Source organism: Hyla sarda, chromosome 3 (genome assembly GCF_029499605.1).
Source record: "Hyla sarda isolate aHylSar1 chromosome 3, aHylSar1.hap1, whole genome shotgun sequence".
Taxonomy (NCBI): Eukaryota; Metazoa; Chordata; class Amphibia; order Anura; family Hylidae; genus Hyla; species Hyla sarda.
Window position 1 is genome coordinate 69,849,853 of NC_079191.1, and position 22,377 is coordinate 69,872,229.

The 22,377-nt window shown below is 43.7% G+C and overlaps 1 protein-coding gene across 9 annotated transcripts in view; it reads left to right on the forward strand.

The window, feature by feature from the left end:
- Positions 1–22,377, forward strand: part of TDRD15 (tudor domain containing 15) — a 68,618-nt gene that overhangs the window by 19,995 nt on the left and 26,246 nt on the right. For 2 of the 9 annotated variants that reach the window (XM_056564296.1, XM_056564297.1), the window contains one exon: positions 17,641–17,693. The exons of 6 other annotated variants lie outside the window; for them this stretch is intronic. The gene's annotated coding sequence lies outside the window, so the exon portion shown is untranslated. Of the gene's footprint in view, positions 1–14,524; positions 14,625–17,640; positions 17,694–22,377 lie in introns of those variants that run through there. One more of the 9 variants, XM_056564300.1, reaches the window with a different exon arrangement.

The following is a 22,377-nucleotide window of genomic DNA, read 5'->3' on the forward strand; positions in this document are numbered from 1 at the left end:
TAAATGTACATCCTGATGCGCTGGTAATTAGCAATCCATTTAAACATACGCATTGCCGCAGATGCAGTGATCTGTATTGATCGATGTATCAGCGATCGCTAATGTCCGCCATTACTGTCAGGTCCCCAGCTTCTGCTAGCAGCCGGGACCTGCAATGCATGATGCGAGCACCTCTCCGATGCTCGTGGTCATGTACAGAACTTCCGTTTCCATGCAGTAAATTTTTCGGTAAAAATGACACTTACTCTTTATTCTGTAGGTCCATACAATTAAAATGATACCCTACTTATATAGGTTTGACTTTGTCGTACTTCTGGAAAAAATCATAACTACATGCAGGAAAATTTTGGTTTAAAATTGTAATCTTCTGACCCCTATAACTTTTTTTTATTTTTCAGCGCACAGGGCGGTATGAGGGCTAATTTTTTGTGCCGTGATCGGAAGTTTTTAGCGGTACCATTTTTGTATTGATTTGACTTCTTGATCTCTTTTAAAAAAAATTTTTTTCATGATATGAAAAGTGACCAAAAATAAGCTATTTTGGACTTTGGAAGTTTTTTTGCGTGTACGCCATTGACTGTGCAGTTTAATTAACAATATATTTTTATACTTCGGACATTTCCGCACGCGGCGATACCACATATGTTTTTATTTACACTTTTTTTTTTTTTTTTTTAATGGGAAAAGGGTGATTCTTACTTTTATTAGGGAAGGGGTTAAATGATTTCCCCCTATTTTTATTTTTTCACTATTTTTTTTTTTTTTTGCAATGTTATAGCTCCCATAGGGGACTATAACATGCAGTACATTGTTCTCTCATACTGTTCAGTACTATGCCATAGCATAGCATTGATCAGTGTTTCTGCCGCTTGACTGCTCATGCCTGGATCTCAGGCACAGAGCAGTCATTCGGCGATTGGACACGGAGGAGGAAGGTAAAGCACCCTCCTTGTGTCTTCCAGCGATTCGGGATGCCACGGTGGTCCCGAACAGCCCACTGAGCTAACCGGCACTTACTTGCTTTCACTTTAGACTCGGCGATCAACTTTGAACGCAGCGTCTAAAGGGTTAATAGTGCGCGGCACATCGATTAGTGCTATTAGCCACAGGTCCCAGCCGTTGCTAGGTGCCGGGCCTGGCCATGCCATGGCCCCTTGTTATAAAAAGGGAAAGGACCCAGGACGTACGGGTACGTCCTGGGTGAGGGTAGAGTTAAGCATGTAAACATGGGTATCATTTTAATCATATTTACCCACAGAATAGACTGTCATTTTTACTGTAAAGTGCACTGCGTGAAAATAAAACCCTCCAAAAGTTGGACAATTGTGGTTTCCCTCTCAATTTCCCCAGAAAATATCATTTTTTGGTTGCGCCTTACATTTATTGCAAAAGAACATTTTTCATGACAAAGTACAAAAAACAAGCCATGTGAATGGAAAAATAAGTTATGGATTTTAGAAAACAAGGAGGAAAAAACTAAAACACAGAAATGAAACTTGCTTTGTCCTTAAAGGGGTATGTTTTTCATATCAACTGGCTCCAGAAAGTTAAACAGATTTGTAAATTACTTCTGTTAGAAAATCTTAACCCCTTAAATGGGCACTGTCACCAACTTTTTTTTTTTTTTTAAATGTTGTAGTACTTTGTACTAGAACATATCTCTAATATAACAGAATGTAGATACAGGATCCGGCACTGCTGTATATACAGCAAATATTCAGCAACAGGTGAATGGTAGAAGCAAAGACCAAATCTTCATGGTGCTCAGTCCAAAGATAGTAGATCAAATCCAATATTAATGTTGTGAGAATAGAGGACGGCACTAACCCGAGATGGTAGCTTCAAAAGGTTGTTTATTGTATAAACACGGTGGCGATGTCAGACAGGTGAATAGACAGGAACGCCGAGGGCCTCAGCGTGCAGGTAACAGCTGTGTCTTACATCCGTCAGACCATCACGCCCACTGACGAGGTCCTGGTAAAATACCTGAGTGACCTCATCAGGGGGCGGGAACCACAAACTTGTAGCGTCACCAAAACATATACAGTGCACTAGTGGATTAAAATAAATTAAAACCAAAATTACGCTGACAAGTAACAAAAAGCAATTTACACGAATATACTTAGATCCAATTTGTCATTAAGACCTAGTTTTCCTTGAGCATCCGTACGCATAATCCAGCGTGCCTCTGTTTGAAGGAGGGCATTACGTCTATCTGTACCATCTCGGCTGTGCACTCTCTCGATCCCGAAAAACTGCAAAGCCGAGGGATCTCCTTTTGTGTGCTTTCCAAATATGATCAATAACCCGAGGTGAGCCTTTTCTTGTTATAATTGAGTAGAGATGTTCTCGGAATCTAGTGTGCATCGGACGTTTGGTGCTTCCGAAATAAAATTGTCCGTAACCACACTTAAGTCCATACGCCACATAATTTGTTTTACAACATATGAAATCTTTACATTGTATACATGTACCACCAATACTTACAGATTTATCACATAGTAAGGAGGGGCACCATTTACAAGCTCCACATTTATGATTTGCTTTTAGAGCTAACCAATTTTGGTTGTTTTGTTTTCCTTATTAAGAGAAGAGGTATATCTACTATATGTAAGTGTGTCTCCCAGATTATTTACTCTTCTATATGCTATTCTAGGGATTTGACTTGCTATGGTGCATAAAGATGGGTCATTCTGAACTAAAAACCAGTGTTTCTTAATTATTGTATTTATGGTGGTGGTCATGGGACTGTATTTAAATGAAAAAGTAAATCTTTCAGATTCTTCATTCTGGCTGGCTGCATACAATTTTGACCTTTTGGAAGACTTATTAAGCAGTGCATTCCTGTTCTGGGACTCTGCCCAAATAAAGGCGCTGTCTAAGACTTTCTGAGGATACCCCCTACTTTTTAGTTTTGAGGCTAATTCACCTGCTTGTTGCTTAAACCCAGGGTCAGTACTATTGATTCTTTTGAGTCTCAACATCTGTCCATACGGTATAGCCGATTTAACATGCTCCGGGTGGTAACTACTGTAATGTAGGAGCGAGTTACCCGCAGTGGGTTTCCTATATCCAGTAGTTACCAGCCCATCATTGCCCACTGAAACAAATACATCCAAAAATTCTAAATGAAACATACTCGTATTGTATGTACATTTTAGGTTCATATTATTCAAAGAAATGTGGTGAATGAAATCTGCAAAGTCTGACTCTGACCCCGACCAGATGATAAAAATATTGTCAACAAATCTGGTATACCCCTTAATATACCGTAGAAAAGGGTTGGAACTTGAAAAAAATGAATCTTTTTCAAAACATGCCCAAACAAATTTGCGAAAGTACATGCCACCAGGGTGCCCATGGCCACCCCGGAGGTTTGTCTGTACCATATTTAATCAAAAATAAAAGCATTGTTGGTCAGGATCAGAGTCAGAGCTTCACAGATAAAGCTCACCATATTAGAACTTGTACTGGATTTCTCTAAGAGATCTCGTATACATCTAATGCCTAAATTCTGGGGGATATTAGTATATAGGGACTCTATAGCTATAGAGCCAAACATACCTCCTTCTTCCCACTCTTGACTATTAAGGACACATAGAAATTTGGTGGTGTCTTTCACAAGCGTGGAAACATCCTGTAAGAGTGGTCTAAGCAAGAAATCGATATACTTGGAGAGGCACTCTGTTATGGAGCCCACCCTGGACACGATAAGGTGCCCGGGGGGGCTTCCAAACTTTTGTGCACCTTCGGGAGAAAGTACCAAGAAGGTGACTTGGGAAACTCAGGAATTCATTTGGTGGCTTTTTCTTTTGACAAAATACCCTTTTCTACAGCTCCTCTAAGTAAGGTTTGTAGTTTAGACTTAATTTTGCATTGTATATGTTTTGGTGGTGCTACAAGTTTGTGGTTCCCGCCCCCTGATGAGGTCACTCAGGTATTTTACCAGGACCTCGTCAGTGGGCATGATGGTCTGACGAAGTACGGAAGTACGACACAGCTGTTACCTGCACGCTGAGGCCCTCGGCATTCCTGTCTATTCACCTGTCTGACACCGCCACTATGTTTATACAATTAAGAACCTTTTGAAGCTACCATCTCGGGTTAGTGTCGTCCTCTATTCTCATTACATTAATATCTCTAATATAGTTTATTTTTTGAAAACCGGCCACTACGGGTCTCCCTCCTAGTGGTCGGCTGCAGCCTGGAGTGACGTCACGCCTGAATTCGGACCGATGCCGGTATTTTTAATATAGTAAAAAAAAAAATTAAGTCAGGGAGGGGGTTAGGGATAGATGGGCAATAGGCAGGGACATATAAAAGAAATAAAGAATGGTGCAAGCTACACTTTAAGGACCAGGCCAATTTTATTTTTGCGTTTTCGTTTTTTCCTCCTCTCCTTCTAAAATCCATAACTCTTTTATATTTCCATCTACAGACCCATATAAGGGCTTGTTTTTTGCGTGACCAATTGTACTTTGTAATGAAACCTCTCATTTTACAATAAAATGTATTGGGAACCCAAAAAAATATTTTTTTAGGAAGGGAATTTAAATGAAAACCACAATTTTGCACATTTTGGAGGGTTTCGTTTTCACACTGTACACTTTATGGTAAAAATTATGTGTTCTTTATCCTGTGGGTCAATACGATTAAAATGATAACCATGAATAGATACTTTTATATTTTTGTACCGCTTAAAAAAAAAATCTAAAACTTTTTGTACAGAATTAGAGATGAGCGAACTTACAGTAAATTTGATTCGTCACAAACTTCTCGGCTCGGCAGTTGATGACTTATCCAGCATAAATTAGTTCAGCTTTCAGGTGCTCCGGTGGGCTGGAAAAGGTGGATACAGTCCTAGGAGACTCTTTCCTAGGACTGTATCCACCTTTTCCAGCCCACTGGAGCACCTGAAGGCTGAACTAATTTACGCTGGATAAGTCATCAACTGCCGAGCCGAGAAGTTCGTGACGAATCGAATTTACTGTAAGTTCGCTCATCTCTATACAGAATCAGTAATATAAAATCGTCTTATTTTGACCACCTATAACATTTTCATTTTTCCGTATATAAGGCGGTATGAGGGCAAATTTTTTGCGCCGTCATCTGCACTTTTTATTGATAAAACATTTGCCTATATAAAAGTTTTAGATACTTTTTTATTAATTTTTTTTGGAATAAAATGGGGCAAAAAAGCAGCATATTTTTTTTTTAATTTATTTTATATTTTTTTACATTTATGCCGTTCACCGTACGGGATCATTAACATTATATTTTGATAGTTCAGACATTTACGCATGTGGCGATACCAAATATGTTTATAAAAAAAAATTATGCTTTTTGGGGGTAAAATGGGAAAAACTGACAATTTTTTATTTTTATTGGGAGGGGATTTTTCACTTTTTTTTCCTTTTTTATTTTATTTATTTATTTATTTTCAACTTTTATTTTACACTTTTTATGTCCCCATAGGGGGACTATCTATATCAATCATTTGATTGCTAATACTGTTCAGTGCTATGCATAGGACATAGCACTGATCAGTATTATCGGCTATCTTGTGCTCGATCTCAGACCAGAGCAGGAGACACCGGGAGGCAGGTGAGGTGACCTCCGTCCGCCATTACAGATGATCGGATTGCAGCGCCGCGGGCAATCCGATCATCCATTTTAACTTGCGCATTGCCGCAGATGCCTTGATCTGTACTGATCACGGCATCTGAGGGGTTAATGGTGGACATCCATGCGATAGCGGATGTCGGCCATTACCGTTGGGTGGATCTGCCGTGTATGACAAGCACCTCTACGATGCTCGCGGTCATACACAGGACGTAAATGTACGTCCTGGTGCGCGAAGTACCCGCCAAACCAGGACGTACATTTACGTCTGTGGTCGTTAAGGGGTTAAAGGGGGTATTCCAGGAATTTTTTTTATTTGACTATGCTACATGGGCTGAAAAGTGATATACTTGTATATAAAGTATATACTTTTTGATACTTGTCAAATTTGTACATTTTTAGATGTGCACATTAAAGCTATGTTTTAGAGGTTCCCTTCTAGTTTTTTTGTAGTTAATAGTATAGTGTCTGTACCTATGTGTGACGGTGGTCTCACAATTCTTCTGTGATTATCACCCCAATATTTATTTTTAACAGCATACAAAATTACTAGGCGCAGGCTTCCTACTTAACTTGATGCATTTTTTCACTGTCCACGCACCATAATCTAGTCTACCAGGAGCTGCAGTAGCCATAATTCATGCCAGTGTTGTGCAGTGAATAATAGTATTTGTTGGGGTGGAGCGCCACATCACCTCCCTTAGAAGCCCGGCTCTCCTTTCAGAAAAGTGGTGCAAAAGTGTAAAGTTGCAACTTGTTTTTGTGAAAAAGAGCCTTGCACAAAAATTTTATTTTTTTATGTACATTGTTTGATGTTTCCACCCTAAAGTTCCTTATCCATTTCTTGACATTTTGAATATGTGCCACAAAGGTGATAGTAAACAGATTCTGACAAGCCTCTTACTGTACAGAGTTGTGGCTGTGATACGTACAGCAAACATAACAGCTCGTATTTAAGTAGAGCTGGAGCAGGCAACATTTGTATCTTTGCTATTTTGGTTTGTGGTTTGAGGCTGCCTTGTAGATTTATATATGTTTTTATCCAGGTCGCTAATGTACAGAGGCGCAGCCTGAGGATGTATGCCGGAACCTTTACGTTGTGACACAGCAATTACTCATTGACTATTTTAATCAAAGCAGGTGCTGCCGCGCTCATGATTCATTGATATTTAACAATAAATAGAAATGTTGTTGTGGAGGTTTTTCTTTGTAGGGTAATTCTCCTGAATGTCAAGCCCTTCACCGAGTGCAGTAAATTACGAGCGCCTTCTTACAGACATTAAGTGCTTTTGAAACAATTGGATGTGGTTTTTGCTAATGACTCCTGGTATTGTCGCATTACATTTACTTTTTCACATCAGGAATAATGAAATGCACTCTGCAAATACAAAGTTTCCTCAAAGCGTGCAGCCACCTTTTCAACACCATTTTGTGGCTAATGTATGGACATAAACTACATACGTTAATTAGATTCACTTTGTAAATAAATACCTATCTGATACTAATCCTAAATTTCAGGCTACTTTCACACAGACTGGATATGCCAAAGTGAATATGTGTACAGAGAATTCACAGTTTGCATTTGAGAAGTCTATGCATCAATTGACAAAAATCTGCCCTCCCCCATTTTACTCGCAAAAAGCTGGTTTTGTGGTGTTTTTACCAAAAATTGTATGTATTAGTTGAGGTGCGTATACGCTATGTGTGACCCTACCCTTAGGGTGTGTTCCCATGTATCTGATCTGCTGCGGATCCACAGTAGTAAAATCTGCAGTTGTGGATTTTACAAGGCAATGTCTTACAATGGTCAGGATCAAAGGGTTTTGATTCCAGTATACACAAGGATGAAGGATGTATAATCAGCTTGAGCTACCTAAAGCCCTTGACATACTATTATTTCAAGGTACACTGTTGGGGTGTTGGCTTAGATGCAGAACTGAGCGAACGTTTTTGCCGGATCCAGGCTCTTTTACCCTGAAATAACTCTCTTGTGGGGCTGTTACCCAACACCTCTGGGGTCTTCGTTGTCTGGTGGTCTCTGAGGTGCGTCTGATGCATCCTGGTCCCTGCCTGTGGGTCCGCTGGTGTTTTCATGCTGACGGACTGCTTCCTCCTGTACGGCCTACTCCTTCTTGCTGCTGCGGTTGTTGCTGTGACCTCCAGACGGCGCGCTTCCTTCTGGCCTTCTTGGTCCTGAGAGCGGAGGGGGCGGACGCTGTTGCTGGCTTCTTGAGTGGTGCTTCCTTTTCTCCTGCTCTGGGCTGTGCGAGGGGAAGCTGCTGGTTGCTGCAGGGCTGCCGCTCCTCCAATGAATGCCCTCGTTCTTCTCATCTCGGCCTGGCTGCTGCTATTAGGGTCCGTACTCCTTGTCTGCCTGCAAGTAGTGGCTGCTCCTGCACTAAAGCTCATTCCACCAGAAATACAGCTCTCTCCTCCTTGCATCTGGGGTCTTGGCTGGCACTCATATTCACATCCCTGCTGTGTCCTGCATAACCTGGGTTTCTCAGCCTTACCTGGACTGTGCCCTGTAGTTGTTCACTCCCTGATACCAAAATACTTCGCTGGGTCTGTGTCCCAGTACCCTGCTATTGTCCCTCGTGTTACCAGCTGGTTGTCTCAGGTTTGAGGTTGGTTTGTCTTGGTCCTCTTCTCACATCCAAAGTGTCAGCAAATGCAAGACAAGGATAATTTTCCAGGCACCCAAAGTGGGTGGGAAAGGAGTCGGCTAAACCGTCCCTGTCTATCTTTGAGGGCTACCTGAGTCTGGCGCAACTCCATTCTCCTGAGTGCTCAGAAGTTCTAGGAAGTACTGAACGCTATTACCATGTGTCAGACTATTATGGTCTTTAACCCCTTAAGGACTCAGCCCATTTGGGCCTTAAGGACTTTATTTTAACGTTTTCGTTTTTCCTTCTCGCCTTCAAGAAATCATAACTTTTATATTTTCATCCGCAGACTAGTATGAGGGCTTGTTTTTTGCACGACCAGTTGTCCGCTGTAATGCCATCACTCACTTTACCATAAAATGTATGGCGCAACCAAAAAAAATACTATTTGTGTGGGGAAATTAAAAAGAAAACCGCAATTTGGAAGGTTTTGTTTTCATGCCGTATAATTTACGGTAAAAATTACATGTTCTTTATTTTTTGGGTCAATGCGATTAAAATGATACCCATGATAACATTTCTATTACTGTTGCGCTTTAAAAAAATTGCACACTTTTTAACCAAATTAGTACATTTAAAATCCCCCTATTTTGAAGACCTATAACCTTTTCATTTTTATGTGTAAGCGGCGGTATGAGGGCTAATTTTTTGCACCGTAATCTGTACTTTTATTGATACCATATTTGCTTATATAAAACTTTGAATACATTTTGTGGAATAAAATGTAAAAAAAAAAAAGAGAGCAGCAATTTTGGACTTTTTTTTTTTTTTTACGTTAAATCCATTATACAGGGTGGGCCATTTATATGGATACACTTATATGGATACACTTTTATATGGGAAACTTTTCAAGATGGGTGTTGACAATGGCGGCCATTTTGAAGTCGGCCATTTTGAATCCAACTTTTGTTTTTTTCAATAGGAAGAGGGTCATGTGACACATCAAACTTATTGGGAATTTCACAAGAAAAACAATGATGTGCTTGGTTTTAACATAACTTTTATTCTTTCATGAGTTATTTACAAGTTTCTGACCACTTATAAAATGTGTTCAATGTGCTGCCCATTGTGTTGGATTGTCAATGCAACCCTCTTCTCCCACTCTTCACACACTGATAGCAACCCCGCAGGAGAAATGCTAGCACAGGCTTCCAGTATCCGTAGTTTCAGGTGCTGCACATCTCGTATCTTCACAGCATAGACAATTGCCTTCAGATGACCCCAAAGATAAAAGTCTAAGGGGGTCAGATCGGGAGACCTTGGGGGCCATTCAACTGGCCCACGACAACCAATCCACTTTCCAGGAAACTGTTCATCTAGGAATGCTCGGACCTGATACCCATAATGTGGTGGTGCACCATCTTGCTGGAAAAACTCAGGGAACATGCCAGCTTCAGTGCATAAAGAGGGAAACACATCATCATGTAGCAATTTTGCATATCCAGTGGCCTTGAGGTTTCCATTGATGAAGAATGGCCCCACTATCTTTGTACCCCATATACCACACCATACCATCAATTTTTGTGTTCCAACAGTCTTGGAGGGATCTATCCAATGTGGGTTAGTGTCAGACCAATTGCGGTGGTTTTGTTTGTTAACTTCACCATTCACATAAAAGTTTGCCTCATCACTGAACAAAATCTTCTGCATAAACTTAGGGTCCTGTTCCAATTTTTGTTTTGCCCGTTCTGCAGCACCTGAAACTACAGATACTGGAAGCCTGTGCTAGCATTTCTCCTGCGGTGTTGCTATCAGTGTGTGAAGAGTAGGAGAAGAGGGTTGCATTGACAATCCAACACAATGGACAGCACATTGAACACATTTTATAAGTGGTCAGAAACTTGTAAATAACTCATGAAAGTATAAAGTTACGTTAAAACCAAGCACATCATTGTTTTTCTTGTAAAATTCCCTATAAGTTTGATGTGTCACATGACCCTCTTCCTATTGAAAAAACAAAAGTTGGATTCAGAATGGCCGACTTCAAAATGGTCACCACCCATCTTGAAAAGATTCCCTCCTCACATATACTAATGTGCCCCAAACAGGAAGTTAATATCACCAACCATTCCCATGTTATTTAGGTGTATCCATATATATGACCCACCCTGTATTTTAATTGGATATTTACGCACGTGGCAATACCAAATATGTATATACATTTTAATTTTTTTTACACTTTTTGGGGGTGAAATAGGGAAAATGGGACAATTAACGTTTTTATAAGGGGAGTGGTTTTTCACTTTTTTTTTACTTTTTATTTTTACACTTTAATAGTCCCATAGGGGACTATTTATAGCAATCATTCGATTTCTAATACTGTTCAGTGCTATGCATAGGACATAGCACTAATCAGTGTTATCGGTCATCTTCTGCTCTGGTCTGCTCGATCTCGGACCAGAACAGAAGACCTGTGGAGGCAGGTGAGGGGACCTCCGTCTGCCGTTCTGTATGATCGGATCGCCACAGCAGAGCTGCAGGCAATCAGATCATCCATTTTAGTGACCGCAGCGCTGCAGATGCCGTGATCTGTATTGATCACGGCATCTGAGGGGTTAATGGTGGACATCCGCGCGATCGCGGATGTCGGCCATTACCGGCGGGTCCCTGGCTGCTATCAGCAGCCGGGACCTGCTGCGCATGACCCGAGTATCGCTCCAATGCTCGCGGTTATGCATAGGATGTAAATGTACGTCCTGGTGCGTTAAGTACCAGCTCACCAGGACGTACATTTACTTAATGCGTTGTTGAGGTGTATGATCTTAGGCAGGACTTTGTTATTCTTCGTCTTGAAATGCAGAAGCTCAGAAAGCGCACAGTGGAGGTGGAGTGCAGAGTTTTTACAGTAGATGACACCTTACACCCCATTCCTCAGCAAATTGCTACCCTCCAGCGACAAGTCAAGGTAGTGGTCGAGAGGACGGACGACCTGGAAAACTGCTTCAGGCGGAATAATATCCATCTGGTGGGACTCCCGGAGAAGGCGGAGGGCTGTAACGCGTTTTGGCCTCTCCAAGAGGCATTAGTCATAACTTCTAAATAAACTCTTCGTTCCTGAGTCTTGCGCTGGACAGTTTTCTTCTTAAAGGGGTACTCCCGTGGAAAACTTTTTTTTTTTTTTTTTTTTTTTTTTTTTAATCAACTGGTGCCAGAAAGTGAAACAGATTTGTAAATTACTTCTATTAAAAAATTCCAGTACTTATTAGCTGCTGAATACTACAGTGGAAATGGTTTTCTTTTTATTCAAAACTTTATTTATGTTTTAAGAAAACATTACAAGAACATTTCGTAGTGCGTGGAAATCTGTCAGATTCATAGTAGTAAGAATAAAATACAAATAAAAGAGAAAAGAAAGGTAACCTTCAGTCAGAAATAGTCATGACTGATCAATGACAAGTCAGACCTGCAAACTCTCTTTCAGTTCAGACCACACAAGATAAGTAGCAACATTAGATCTAGACATCTTTAACCTATCCAAAATCATAATTCCCAAAGTACATGTATGCAGAAGATGGTGTTTAAGTTCGGCTATATACGCTATGTCCTGGGATTTCCAGTTTCTGGCAATGGATAGTCTAGCTATAGTGAGTACATGAAAGCTAATTAGCAAGCTGGAGTGTAGTAATTTTTCAGGGTGGAGGGATAATAGAGCGGCCCCAGGAGAGCCGCTCCGAGATCAGTGATTGTATTAATGCGTGCACATTATCCCAGAAGTCCCTCAGGTTCGGGCATGACCACCACATATGGAGTAGCATCCCCTGTGCCCCTCCACATCGCCAACAAAGAGGAGAAGCGTCTAGGTAAATTCTCACTAAGCGGGCGGGGACCATATACCAACGATACATTTAACTTCCTGGCAAACTCTAAATGACCAACATTATGTGATAGTCTAGTTGGAAGCGAAAATAGCCACTCCCATTGTTTTTGTGTAATAGAAATGTTGAGGTCACATTCCCAAGCTAGTTGATACGGTAGTGCAGGGGATGCAGACTGTGATGCTAAGACTGAGTAAGCCTTGGACACCCCTCCCCTACCCGAGGGCGACCCGGTGAAGTAAGTGTTATATGATGTAGCAGGCCTGATGTGATTCCACCGCAAGCATGGCAATAAATGTCTAAGTTGGAGGAACTTATAAAAGTCCCTACTGGGTATAGAAAAACCATTTGAAATAGTACTAAACTGGGAGAGTTTATCGTCAGCACTAATGTCCCCCAAGGAATGTATTCCAGCCTCCATCCATGGGGAAAGATCAGTACTAGGTAATAACAGCTGGATAGCCTATAACGGCGTAGTGTTGTAGGGACCTGGAGAAACAAAATTGTTCCTGATAGTGTACAGCCATACAGAGAGACCTGCCTGAATTGTAGGGACATAGCTAGGTTGAAAGTCACGTTGCAAATAAATAGACCAGAGTAGAGATCTAAGTGACGACACATCTAAGATGTCCTGTTCAATATTAACCCAGTGGGCTGTAACCTCCATGTCCCACCCCTGTTTAACCTTTGTGAGAATAGCAGCTCTATAATAGCTCACCAAATCGGGACAACCCAGACCCCCAGATCTAACAGGCCTGTACAAAATTTTTGCTGATATTCAGGCTCTGGAGTGGTTCCATATAAACTCCATGAGTAGGGACTGCAGACGATGCAGAGTAGAGATAGGAAAGGGGATAGGGAGGTTTCTGAATAAGTAAAGGATTTTAGGTAGTAGAAACATTTTGGCCACTGCTACACGTCCCATCCAGGACATGGGGATTGTGATGTATTTAGCTATCTCCGTCTTGAGCAGGGTAGTGAGGTGAATTAAATTAGTAGATAGTAGAAACGAGTAGAGGCCGATGGCGTCAGTTTAATGCCAAGGTATGTTATATTATCCTCCGACCACATGAATGAGTACCTGGATTTTAGGGATTGGGTTGTATGTTGATCCAAGTTAAGGGGTAATATCACTGATTTTGTGGAGTTTAATTTATAGTAAGTAACGTCACTAAATGAAGAGAGGATATGCATTATTGACTGCAAGGAGGAAACAGGGTTGGATATGGACAAGACCACATCACCAGCAAAAAGCCCGATGCGGTGGTCCCAACCCCCTACAGCTATACCAGTGATATCTGGGGAGCTCCGGATATGTTGAGCCATTGGCTCCATGACAAGAACAAAAATCAGGGGTGACAAAGGGCACCCCTGACGGGTACCATTCGTTATGGGAAATGTCCTAGACAGTGCCCCCCACGTGTATACCCTCGCAGAAGGTTTTGTGTAAAGTGCCATTAATGCTGGGGGTTAATTAAGGGGTCTGGAAACCCAAATCTTCGCATCACCTCCCCCAGAAAACCCCAGTGGACGCGGTCGAACGCCTTCTCCGCATCCAGAGAAAGGAGCAGAGAAGGTGCCCGACCCTTATTGGCCAAAAATCTCCTGGTACCGTCAAGAGTCTGTCTCCCTCTGACAAATCCCACCTGGTCCATAGTAAACAGAAATGGGAGAACTTCCGCTAAGCGATTGGCCCATAATTTCCCATAAAGCTTCAAGTCCCCATTTAACAGAGAGATAGGGCGGAAATTAGCAGGAGTAGTGGGTGATTTCCCTGGTTTGGGCAAGGTCACGATCACTGCCGACATCGTTTCACTAGGAATGAAGCCAGTACGAGCTATTTCACTAAAAACATTCACCAGGTGGGGAGACAATAAGGATGCATGGGTTAGGTAAAATTCATTAGTGAGGCCATCAGGTACAGGTGATTTGGCAGTTTTAAAGGACTTCAGTACCGACAACATCTCCTCATTAGTGAATGGCTAAGCGAGGTCCGCTGCTTGAGAATGGGACAAAGTAGGAAGAGTTATCGAGGATAAGAAGGAAGAAATTGAGGAAGGAGTAGGTTGAGTAGTGTCAGCAGAGGAGGAGAGGTTGCAAAGAGAAGCATAGTAGTCAGCAAAGGAGTCTGCAATCCCCTTGGGATCCACTATTTTTGCACCTAGTTTACCATCTAAATAAGCTATCCTACTATGTTGTTGTTTCTTAATGATTGTTGTGCAAGTAGACTACCAGGTTTGTTAGCACGCCAATAAAAGTTCATCTTCATACGCCTCAATGCTAAATCAAAACGGTATAGATCTAGTTGTCGCAGCTCCTCAGTGAGAGAGGAGATTCGAGCAGTAATTTCCATGGATGCATTGAGCTTGTTTCATCTGTGCAGGTCGGCAAGCTCAGTATTAACAGCAAGCCGTTTGGCAGTTGTAGACTTTCTAAGGAACAAGGTTTGACTGATAAGCTGACCCCTCACCACTGCTTTAAAGGCGCACCATAACGTAGAGTTCAATGAGACCGTGCCCTGGTTAGTATCAAAGTAAGAGGTTATGAGAGACGCCACTTTAGGCTGTAATTCTGGGGATTTTAGTACATACAGGCTTGCGTGCCATAGTCTATCCTTAGGCTTCGCTAGAGAATCTTTAATGGATAAAACAATGGGAGCATGGTCAGACCACGTAATCGTGGTAATAAGTGTCTGGGGAAGACAATCTAGGAGGGGGGCACTAATCAAAAAGTAATCGATTCTGGAATAAATTTTTTGGATGGGAAAAAAAGGTGAAGTCAGATTCGGTGGGGTGCATGAGTCGCCATACGAATGGTTTGAAACATAGGGGAGGGTTCTACAGCCTTTCTAGTGGAGGAGGTGTCAACTGAGGGCCAGACGGGGCAATTAAAATCCCCCATTATTATAACCCTATCATGAGGATTAATAGCCGACCTGCACAGCACTGTATGTAAGAATTTAACCTGTTTAACACTACGAGCATAAACTCCAATTAACACATATGGTGTGTTATTAATAGTGCATCTCACAATTAAAAAACGACCACCTGCATCAAATTCCACCTTCACAACAGTCAATGCAATTGAATTTTTAAACGCTAAAGAAACCCCACCTCTTTTAAGGGGGGCAGGTGCATGGAGCACAGTAGGAAAGGACTTGTGCGAAAGTCTGTGGGAGTCTTCAGAACAAAGGTGCATCTCCTGGAGACATATTACATCCGCTCCCAGGTTGCCAGCCTCCCTCCAATCCATAGATCTTTTAAAGGGCGAGTTGAGACCCTTACAGTTGAGGGAAACAAACCTTAAAGTCATGGTAAAATATTAACCCAGTCTTAAAAGCAATGGGGGGAGAGGCACATAAGGTGACCTCCCGAGGATCACCATTCACGACAAGGTACCTGACGGTGTAGGTAGTACAAGTACAAAGGTGAGGGAAGACCACGCCACAAACAGATAAAGAAAGGCAAACAGACAGAACAACAGTCCAGAAGGACCACATAAAAAAGGAAACAGTAGTTACCAGACAGGGAGAGCGCGTGGAGTACGCCCTCGGGGGATACATTGGAAACACGCAATGTATTAAACCGTGGCTAAACCGGCATTAAGGCTATGTGATTCAGGGAGAAAGGGGTTTAGGGAGAAATATAAGACATCTCAGTAATCATAATGAATATCGAATCTAGAAAACATGGCAGTGATATACATTACTAATGGGTAGTCCATATTCAGGTAGTCTTCCTCTTCTTCTTGGTAACCGTGATCCATTCCTCCGCTAGATGGGGTGGTGCTCCTCTTGTAGCGGGATGAGGGGTGGGTACATCTGAGCAGAGGCCCCAATCCTGGCAGTCGGAGCAAACCCTGAGGCGTAGAAGCTGTATGTTTTACTCCTTTGTATGTCACAATAACCTTCACAGGGAAACCCCATTTGTAGCTGATGGAGTTATCTCTCAAAACGCGAGTGCCTGCAGTGAACTCCCTCCTCCTCGCTAGAGTAGCAGCAGAAAGATCAGCAAAAATGGAGAGGGAGGCAAATCTTTCAGGCAGGTTAACAGCATTACGAGAGTTAAGCATGATCTGTTCCTTAATGTGAAAGTACAAGCGGAGTATGTTATCCCTGGGTGACGACACAGGCACAGACTTGGGCTTAGGGAGTCTATGGGCCCGGTCAATAAGGAGGTCTTGAGATTGATGCCTGAGGGAGATTGGCAGTAAAGTAATCTGTAAGGAAGTCCTTTAAGTCCTCAGTTTTAACAGATTCAGGGATCCCCCTTACCCTGAGGTTATTCCTCCGAGAACTATCCTCCATATCTGCCGCTTTAAGCCTCAGGGAGGTGAGCTCCTCATCCATGGAGTTAATCAGGTCGGCCATGTTATTGTGAGAGTCAGTGACTTCAGTCATTTTATTCTCAATATGGGACGTTCTGGTGCCCAAGGAGTGCACTTCCTGCTGAATGCTATTAATAGCCATATGGAGGGCATGCTGGAATGAAGCCTGTAAGTCAGCCAGCAGAATTCTCATAGCAGCCTCAGTTATAGGAGCTGCAGGATCACCAGCAGTGCGAGCATGGCTGCCGGGCATAGCGCTGGGCGCCGCCATTACAGGAGAGCGTCTCTGGGCCTGGATCCTGGACAGGGAGGGAGACACAGCAGGTTGTAACGGAGCGTGCCTGGGTGAGAGGGATGATATAGTGCCTACAGAGACGTCGTCTGGAGCAGGGGACGAACAGCCCGGAGGACTCGCCGCCACTGGAGGCCGTGCAGCAGACGCAGCTTGCCGGGACATCGCAGGAGAGGAATGCCCGGGAAGGTCGGTGCCATCTTGGGTCCGCATCAGCTGGAAAGAAGCTGGTAAGTTTAAGAGGGCTTTTCTTCTTGACTCTTGTGCGGGTCATGATCATAGCAGTTTCCGCCGATGCCAGAGGTATTCAGGAGCTGTTTAAGCCCTTTACTCAGCTATGTAGTTGCGGTGTGCCGAGGTAACAGCCGGTTACTGACTGAGCTCTGCACTCATGCGACCGCCGCCATGCGTAGCTAGCCACGCCCCCAGGAAATGGTTTTCTTTTTGGAACATAGAGCTCTCTGCTGACATCATTACCACAGTGCTCTCTGCTGACATATCTATCCATTTTAGGAACTGTCCAGAGCAGCATATGTTTGCTATGGGGATTTTCTCCTGCTCTGGACAGTTCCTAAAATGGACAGAGATGTCAGCAGAGAGCACTGTGTTCCAAAAAGAAAACCATTTACTTAGTAAATATTCTAGTTTGTACGAAGGCGTTTAGTAAAAACTAGTTGTTCAACAAAAGCATTCAGTTAAAACTGGTTTTAACTAGGGAAAATAAGTAAATTCTAGTTTTCACAAGGCATTCTGTCAAAACTAGTTTTCACTGGGGAAAAGCAGTCAATTCTAGTTTTCACAAAGGCATTTATTCAAAGGGAATATTTCACTAGGGAAAACTAGTTTTAACTAAAAACTTATTTAACTGTAACACGTGTGTGTGTGTGCGCATGTTTAATTCTTTTTATTTCCTTCCTAGATTTACCCTTCAGGTATGGATTAATGACAACCACAGTGGAAGCTTGTTTAAAGGTTTGATTTCTCTTCCCTGAAGTTGTGGTTAAGCATTCCCTTATCTGTTTAATCCAAGTCCCAGTGCACTGCACTTCTGAAGTCGGCCCATAGAATTGCCCACTCAGCCAGTCAGTGGTATTTCTCAATTCAGAGATTTCAGTGGTTATCCTTGGCTATAATACTGCAACTGAAAATGTTTGTTTATATTTTATTATTGTCACTTATGTAGCACCGACGTATTCTGCATCAAAGTACAGAGACTTCAAATCTCCCTTCAATCCACACACAGTGTAGAAACCCCACGTGTTGTCCTTAATCAGATCCTACCCTGGACTGCACTGCTGCATAGGGAAACAGTGATAACCACTAAAGTGAACACTGACTAGTGAGGGCATTATTTCATCATCCTGACCATTTTGTCAGCTGCTGGTGCTACATCAATATAAAGTCAGGACAATGAACTGGGTTCTACTTATTCTTTCATGTTTCTGGGCACTGACCAATGCTGGCGGACAGTTCTAGGTCACTTTCTTTGTTTATAAACAGAGCCTTACTGTTAAACATTTACTTTGAACGATTAATCTTTAATTTATTAAAGAGCATCTTGTAACATTAACTGTGATTTCTATGTATCTGTTGCTTATTCTGAATTTTTCAAAAACTGTAGGCGTTAACTTAAGGTGATGTTTATTACTTTCAGTCTATTAATAATCGGCTCACAAGTTGCAAGTGTAGCAAAAAGAAGGTTAAATTGATGCTGTCAGTCATGTCAGTAGAGCCCTTGGATACCTCTGGTACATATGGATGTGCTTCTTCGGTTTATGGGCTACATAATAAGTGGGCACCACCCATTAAACAACAGAGAGCTAGTTGTCATGGAAAGTAGCAAATAATCCAATTTCCATGTATGAAAAAACAATCAAAAATCATTATAAGTATATTTTCCTTATGGTTTTATATATTTTGGATGTGCTTTTTTTTTTAATGAATGGCTTTTTATTTATATTTTTATAGGTATAAAATAATGTATGGCTCAAATGTGGAGAGAACAAAGCCTAACCCTAGCTTTAAAGGAACACTGTACCCCCGTTCACCCACACTAAACCCAATACACCGGGTTATAGTGCGGGTGAACAGGAGACCGATGCACGGTTTCTGACCAATATACATACCTGCAGTCCGGCGCCCGGTTCCTCTGAAGTTCGGCTTCTTCTTTCAGCGCTGAATTGCACTCTGGAGCTGGGCCTGGATTTGAATATTTATGGGCGCTGGTCACGTGAAAGCTTGTTCCAACTTACCTTCTTGCGCAGCGCGCAATTCAGTGCTGGAAGAAGCCGAACTTCAGAAGGACCGGGCGCCGGACTGCAGGTACGTATATCGGTCAGAAACCCTGCATCGGTTTTCTGTTCACCCACAATATACCCAGGTGTATCAAATTTAGTGTGAATGGGTGACCGTTTTCCTTTAACCCCTTAAGGACCCAACCATTTTACTCCTTAGGACCAGAGCGTTTTTTGGACATCTGACCACTGTCACTTTAAACATTAATAACTCTGGAATGCTTTTACTTATCATTCTGATTCCGAGATTGTTTTTTTGTGACATACTGTATATGCCGGCGTATAAGACGACTGGGTGTATAAGATGACCCCCAACTTTTACAGTTAAAATGTAGAGTTTGGGATATACTCGCCATATAAGACTACCCCTTTACCACAATGTACAGTACCTTGTAGTTCCCCCCACATTAGGTAAGCAGCATGTTCCCCCACATTAGTAGGCAGCATGTTCCCCCACATTAGGTAGGCAGTATAGTTCCCCCCACATTAGGTAGGCAGTATAGTTCCCCCCACATTAGGTAGGCAGTATAGTTCTCCCCATATTAGGTAGGCATCATGTTCCCCCACATTAGGTAGGCAGTATAGTTCCCCCCCACATTAGGTAGGCAGTATAGTTCCCCCCCCCCCCCCCACATTAGGTAGGCAGCATGTTCCCCCACATTAGTTTGCAGTTCCCACACATTAGGTTGCCAGTTCCCCTACATTAGGTTGCCAGGTCCCCCACATTAGGTCGGGAGTTCCCCAACATTAGTAGCAGTTCCCCCCACAATAGTAGGCAGTTCCCCCACATTTGTAGGCAGCTCCCCCCACATTTGTAGGCAGCTCCCCCCACAATAGTAGGCAGTTTCCCCACAATAGTAGGCAGTTTCCCCACAATAGTAGGCAGTTTCCCCCCACAATAGTAGGCAGTTTCCCCCCACAATAGTAGGCAGTTTCCCCCCACAATAGTAGGCAGTTTCCCCCCACAATAGTAGGCAGTTTCCCCCCACAATAGTAGGCAGTTTCCCCCCACAATAGTAGGCAGTTTCCCCCCACAATAGTAGGCAGTTTCCCCCCACAATAGTAGGCAGTTTCCCCCCACAATAGTAGGCAGTTTCCCCCCACAATAGTAGGCAGTTTCCCCCCACAATAGTAGGCAGTTTCCCCCCACAATAGTAGGCAGTTTCCCCCCACAATAGTAGGCAGTTTCCCCCCACAATAGTAGGCAGTTTCCCCCCACAATAGTAGGCAGTTTCCCCCCACAATAGTAGGCAGTTTCCCCCCACAATAGTAGGCAGTTTCCCCCCACAATAGTAGGCAGTTTCCCCCCACAATAGTAGGCAGTTTCCCCCCACAATAGTAGGCAGTTTCCCCCCACAATAGTAGGCAGTTTCCCCCCACAATAGTAGGCAGTTTCCCCCCACAATAGTAGGCAGTTTCCCCCCACAATAGTAGGCAGTTTCCCCCCACAATAGTAGGCAGTTTCCCCCCACAATAGTAGGCAGTTTCCCCCCACAATAGTAGGCAGTTTCCCCCCACAATAGTAGGCAGTTTCCCCCCACAATAGTAGGCAGTTTCCCCCCACAATAGTAGGCAGTTTCCCCCCACAATAGTAGGCAGTTCCCCCCACAATAGTAGGCAGTTTCCCCCCACAATAGTAGGCAGTTTCCCCCCACAATAGTAGGCAGTTTCCCCCCACAATAGTAGGCAGTTTCCCCCCACAATAGTAGGCAGTTTCCCCCCACAATAGTAGGCAGTTTCCCCCCACAATAGTAGGCAGTTTCCCCCCACAATAGTAGGCAGTTTCCCCCCACAATAGTAGGCAGTTTCCCCCCACAATAGTAGGCAGTTTCCCCCCACAATAGTAGGCAGTTTCCCCCCACAATAGTAGGCAGTTTCCCCCCACAATAGTAGGCAGTTTCCCCCCACAATAGTAGGCAGTTTCCCCCCACAATAGTAGGCAGTTTCCCCCCACAATAGTAGGCAGTTTCCCCCCACAATAGTAGGCAGTTTCCCCCCACAATAGTAGGCAGTTTCCCCCCACAATAGTAGGCAGTTTCCCCCCACAATAGTAGGCAGTTTCCCCCCACAATAGTAGGCAGTTTCCCCCCACAATAGTAGGCAGTTTCCCCCCACAATAGTAGGCAGTTTCCCCCCACAATAGTAGGCAGTTTCCCCCCACAATAGTAGGCAGTTTCCCCCCACAATAGTAGGCAGTTTCCCCCCACAATAGTAGGCAGTTTCCCCCCACAATAGTAGGCAGTTTCCCCCCACAATAGTAGGCAGTTTCCCCCCACAATAGTAGGCAGTTTCCCCCCACAATAGTAGGCAGTTTCCCCCCACAATAGTAGGCAGTTTCCCCCCACAATAGTAGGCAGTTTCCCCCCACAATAGTAGGCAGTTTCCCCCCACAATAGTAGGCAGTTTCCCCCCACAATAGTAGGCAGTTTCCCCCCACAATAGTAGGCAGTTTCCCCCCACAATAGTAGGCAGTTTCCCCCCACAATAGTAGGCAGTTTCCCCCCACAATAGTAGGCAGTTTCCCCCCCACAATAGTAGGCAGTTTCCCCCCCACAATAGTAGGCAGTTTCCCCCCCACAATAGTAGGCAGTTTCCCCCCCACAATAGTAGGCAGTTTCCCCCCCACAATAGTAGGCAGTTTCCCCCCCACAATAGTAGGCAGTTTCCCCCCCACAATAGTAGGCAGTTTCCCCCCCACAATAGTAGGCAGTTTCCCCCCCACAATAGTAGGCAGTTTCCCCCCCACAATAGTAGGCAGTTTCCCCCCCACAATAGTAGGCAGTTTCCCCCCCACAATAGTAGGCAGTTTCCCCCCCACAATAGTAGGCAGTTTCCCCCCCACAATAGTAGGCAGTTTCCCCCCCACAATAGTAGGCAGTTTCCCCCCCACAATAGTAGGCAGTTTCCCCCCCACAATAGTAGGCAGTTTCCCCCCCACAATAGTAGGCAGTTTCCCCCCCACAATAGTAGGCAGTTTCCCCCCCACAATAGTAGGCAGTTTCCCCCCCACAATAGTAGGCAGTTTCCCCCCCACAATAGTAGGCAGTTTCCCCCCCACAATAGTAGGCAGTTTCCCCCCCACAATAGTAGGCAGCTTCCCCCCCACAATAGTAGGCAGCTTCCCCCCCCACCCCCCCCCCCCCCCCTTCCCCACAGACATACAGCGTCGGCCTCCAGCCATATAAAGTGTATGGCTGGAGGCTGTAAGTCTGTACTGCCCCCACTGTGATCCGGTCACCGCTCCTCCGGCTCGTGGTCACATCTACTGCTATGACCTATGGACCATAGCAGGAGGTGCCAGTACCGGGGGAGCGGTGACCGGAACACTGAAGAAGATAACGCGCCACCGGTCACTTACCATT